The sequence below is a fragment of the Triticum urartu genome, chromosome 3A (assembly GCF_056163025.1).
Source record: "Triticum urartu cultivar PI428250 chromosome 3A, HENAU_Tu73, whole genome shotgun sequence".
NCBI lineage: Eukaryota > Viridiplantae > Streptophyta > Magnoliopsida > Poales > Poaceae > Triticum > Triticum urartu.
The window spans coordinates 734,059,013-734,064,512 of record NC_141875.1 but is presented as its reverse complement, the minus strand read 5'-3'; positions in this window follow the sequence as shown (position 1 = coordinate 734,064,512).

The following is a 5,500-nucleotide window of genomic DNA, read 5'->3' as shown; positions in this document are numbered from 1 at the left end:
CTTCAGCTTCTCCTTTTGACTAATGCATTGCGTCCTTGCATCGACAATGACCCGGCGGAGATCATCATCATCGGGCACATCGTCTGGTTCCTCTTGATCTTCAGCAGCTTCACCTGTGGCAGCATCATTGGGCACATCGTCTGGTTCCTCTTGATCTTCACCAGCTCCCCCCGTTGCAGCATCACCGTATTCAGGGGGCACATAGTTGTCATCGTACTCTTCTTCTTCGCCGTCTTCCATCATAACCCCTATTTCTCCGTGCCTCGTCCAAACATTATAGTGTGGCATGAAACCCTTGTAAAGCAGGTGGGAGTGAAGGATTTTCCGGTTAGAGTAAGACCTCGTATTCCCACATTCAGTGCATGGACAACACATAAAACCATTCTGCTTGTTTGCCTCAGCCGCATCGAGAAACTCATGCACGCCCTTAATGTACTCGCGGGTGTGTCTGTCACCGTACATCCATTGCCGGTTCATCTGCGTGCATTATATATAATTAAGTGTCCAAATTAATAGAAGTGTACAAATCTCGAGGAAAATGGAGCTTGGAGGTCGAGCTTCGAGAGGAGAAAGCTTAAGTAGTGTGGCTCGGGCATTCCATCGAACACCTCATGTGCATAGGAGGTGAGCTAGAGCACCACAAAGCCCTCTCCCCCTCGGCCAGAAAAAACAGAGCACTGTGCTCTGCTCTTGCGCGAGGGGGTATATATAGGCACCTCATTGGTCCCGGTTGGTGGCATGAACCGGGACTAAAGGGGAGGCCAAATTGAATGATGTGTTCATTCCAAAAAAATTTTAAAATGGGTAAAAGCCGAGAAGTTTTATATTTTTATATTATGAACCTTCGATTCTAAAATTTAAATTCTTCTACACTTTGGTCCCGGTTCAAGCCACCAACCGGGACCAATGGTGGTGGGCCAGGAGCGAGGCCCATTGGTCCCGGTTCGTCCCACCAACCGGGACCAAAAGGTCCAGACGAACCGGGACCAATGGCCCACGTGGCCCGGCCGGCCCCCTGGGCTCACGAACCGGGACCAATGCCCACATTGGTCCCGGTTCTACACTGAACCGGGACTAATGGGATGAGCCGGCCTGGACCATAGCCCTGTTTTCTACTAGTGTGTGCTTGTGATCTCCATCTCCGAAGCACCGTCATGATCACCATTGTCACCGGCGCGACACCTTGATCACTATCGTAGCATCGTTGTCGTCTCACCAATCTTATGCTTCGACGACTATCGCTACCGCTTAGTGATAAAGTAAAGCATTACAGCGCGATTGCATTGCATATAATAAAGCAACAATCATATGGCTCCTGCCAGTTGCCGATAACTCGGTTACAAAACATGATCATCTCATACAATAAAATTTAGCATCATGTCTTGACCATATCACATCACAACATGCCCTGCAAAAACAAGTTAGACGTCCTCTACTTTGTTGTTGCAAGTTTTACATGGCTGCTACGGGCTTAGCAAGAACCGTCTTTACCTACGCATCAAAACCACAACGATAGTTTGTCAAGTTGGTGCTGTTTTAACCTTCGCAAGGACCGGGCGTAGCCACACTCGGTTCAACTAAAGTTGGAGAAACTAACACCCGCCAGCCACCTGTGTGCAAAGCACGTCGGTAGAACTAGTCTCGCGTAAGCGTACGCGTAATGTCGGTCCGGGCCGCTTCATTCAACAATACCGCCGAACCAAAGTATGACATGCTGGTAAGAAGTATGACTTATATCGCCCACAACTCACTTGTTTTCTACTCATGCATATAACATCAACGCATAAAACCTGGCTCTGATACCACTGTTGGGGAACGTAGTAATTTCAAAATTTTCCTACGCACACGCAAGATCATGGTGATGCATAGCAACGAGAGAGGAGAGTGTTGTCTACGTACCCTCGTAGACCGAAAGCGGAAGCGTTAGCACAACACGGTTGATGTAGTCGTACGTCTTCACGATCTGACCGATCCAAGTACCGAACGCACGACACCTCCGAGTTTAGCACACGTTCAACTCGATGACGTCCCTCGAACTCCGATCCAGCCGAGTGTTGAGGGAGAGTTTTGTCAGCATGACGGCGTGGTGACGATGATGATGTTCTACCGACGCAGGGCTTCACCTAAGCACCGCCACGATATGATCGAGGTGGATTATGGTGGAGGGGGGCACCGCACACGGCTAAGAGATCAAGAGATCAATTGTTGTGTCTTTGGGGTGCCCCCTGCCCCCGTATATAAAGGAGTGGAGGAGGGGGAGGGCCGGCCCTCTCTATGGCGCGCCCTAGGGGAATCCTACTCCCACCGGGAGTAGGATTCCCCCTTTCCTAGTAGAACTAGGAGCCCTTCCAAGTAGTAGGAGTAGGAGGGAAGGAAAGGGAAGGGAAAAGGAGAAGGAAGGAAGGGGGCGCCCCCCCTCCCTAGTCCAATTCGGACCAGCCCATGGGGAGGGGTGCGGCCACCCTTTGAGGCCTTTCTCTCCTTTCCCGTATGGCCCATTAAGGCCCAATACGAATTCCCGTAACTCCCTGGTACTCCCGAAAATACCCGAATCACTCAGAACCTTGCCGATGTCCGAATATAGTTGTCCAATATATTGATCTTTACGTCTCGACCATTTCGAGACTCCTCGTCATGTCCCCGATCTCATCCGGGATTCCGAAATCCTTCGGTACATCAAAACATATAAACTCATAATATAACTGTCATCATAGCGTTAAGCGTGCGGACCCTACGGGTTCGAGAACTATGTAGACATGTCCGAGACACGTCTCCGGTCAATAACCAATAGCGGAACCTGGATGCTCATATTGGCTCCTACATATTCTACGAAGATCTTGATCGGTCAAACCGCATAACAACATACATTGTTCCCTTTGTCATCGGTATGTTACTTGCCCGAGATTCGATCGTCGGCATCTCAATACCTAGTTCAATCTCATTACCGACAAGTCTCTTTACTCGTTCCGTAATACATCATTTCGCAACTAACTCATTAGTTGCAATGCTTGCAAGGCTTAGGTGATGTGCATTACCGAGAGGGCCCAGAGATACCTCTCCGACAATCGGAGTGACAAATCCTAATCTCGAAATACGCCAACCCAACAAGTACCTTTGGAGACATCCGTAGAACACCTTTATAATCACCCAGTTACGTTGTGACGTTTGGTAGCACACAAAGTGTTCCTCCGGTAAACGGGAGTTGCATAATCTCATATTCATAGGAACATGTATAAGTCATGAAGAAAGGAATAGCAACAAACTAAACGATCAAGTGCTAAGCTAACGGAATGGGTCAACACTAGTGCAGAACCGCGCAATAACACCGGTTCGTAAGGCCCTTTAGTGCCGGTTTGGTAACCGGTGCTAAAGTGTAGGCACTAAAGGCCCCCCCTTTAGTACCGGTTCAGCACGAACCGGTGCTAAAGGGCAACCACGTGGCACAAGCCAGCTTCGGGGGCAGGGAGCCCTTTAGTACCGGTTGGTGTCACCAACCGGTATTAAAAGGTTGGGGGGGTTTTGGGTTTATGATTTCTTTTTATTTAATTTTGTGTTTTCCATTTAATTATTTTTCGTTTGCTGGTATTTTTACGATACTACATATTGTACACGTTATGCATATATATAAATAGAATTTCTAGTAGAACCGATCATAATATATATATATATCATCAAATGTCTCACAACCACCATTAATTAATTCACACATATATACACACATGTATATATATATACAATTTCTCCTAATTGGTGCCTTCGGAGCCAGTGGCATTAGCCTAGCTAATTGGTGCCTTCGGAGCACGATAACAATTGGAAGTGGTTCATGGGGGCGGTAGCGGGTAATAGTATTCTCCTTTGGGATCTATGACCTAGTCAAGCAAAAATCCCGCTATTTCCTCTTGAATTGCTTCTATGCGGTCCTGTGCTAGGAGCTTGTCCCGCACCTCTTTGAACTGTTAAGAAGGAGATCAATATGCATGTGTATTAGTTGTGTGACTAGATATCGATAATGGTGTAAAAATTGTGAATAGTGTTCTGACAATCGATATCGTACCCACTCCTGTCTTTGAGATTTGCTCCTTTCGGACGCCATCATGCGAATGTTCTCGCAAACGTAGTATGCACATAGATCATTCCCCGGCGCCTGCTTCAGGGCCTTTACGAGAATGGAATTTGATCAGATAATAATTAATCAAGCATGATAATTAAAGAGATGGCAGCTAGCTAGTACTACTTAATTACTTACCTTGGGTCGACATCATTTCAGATTTTGTTTCCATGGGCCTGGAGTGGCCCTGATGAACTTTGCCCAAGCCCTGCCCACCGACAAAGAAAATTAATAAATGGGTTATTAAATAGTTGTTATCAGGAAATGACGAACTAATTAAATAGGCCGAGATATAGTTAATAATGATTGAAATTACCTGTTGACTATCCCCTTCACGATGGTGTAGTCACTTGCTTTCTTAAGTAGTGGGTCTAGTACTTCAACTGTTCCTTCATCAACTTTAATGATTAACAAGATCCAGTGAAATCTGCATGCACACACGTTTGCATGTCTTAATTAAGCGGGCATATGTAAGCAAAAACATGTAGCTAGCTAGTAGGGAAAAACAGAATTTGTAGTACACGACAGTGTGACTCACTGGAAGTTGTAAGTAAGTAGTATATCTTCATTGTATTTGAGTTCCTTGAAGAACTGTAGCATGCTTTCCTCTACACTTTTTTTCGTGATATGGATCTATTTTCCATGTGTATTCATTAATGGTATTTGGGTCAACGAACCCAATGCCATAGCGTCCACCTTTTTTCATTTCATAAATCTTCATCCTGCATAATACCATAGAAAAGAATATAGTGAGGATAATTACAGGTAATGATTGATCAAAATGATCACTACAACTAGCTTGAGACTTAAATTACAGAAAGAAATCACTTACAGACAATAGCAACTGACGATAGATTTGTCGAGTGCGTCTTGATTGTATAGCTGAAATAGTTCTGAATACTCAACGGTCACAGCTTTCTCATGGTAGTAATGATCCTTGTTGACATTCACCATGAGGGACTCTCAATTGGAAATCTTGGTAATGTCCATGTACCATTGATGCAATTCATACATTCTCGTTGGGAGCTTATGGACCTCCTCTGGCTCGACCAAAGGTTGGCCCCGGGCATATTTACGTTTTATTTCCTCCTCTCTAGTTGGAGACATGGGCTCGATATCGAGGAGTTGTCCAACAGTGATCCCGATCGATTCAGCCTGCGCAATATGCTCCTCGGTTATTACCACATCGCCCACCCCGAGAACGTTAACGGTTTGCCCACAATAATATTGGGCACGCCTACTCTCATGTGTTGTTGGCACAACAAGCGAGGGGATTGATTGCGCCGCCTGTTCTCCCAGCTGGGGAACGGTTTTACCGCTCCTTTTGCCAGTCGAGCTCACCTCTTTCTGTAGACGTGCTCGATTTAACTTCTTGATGTGGCGCTCATAGTC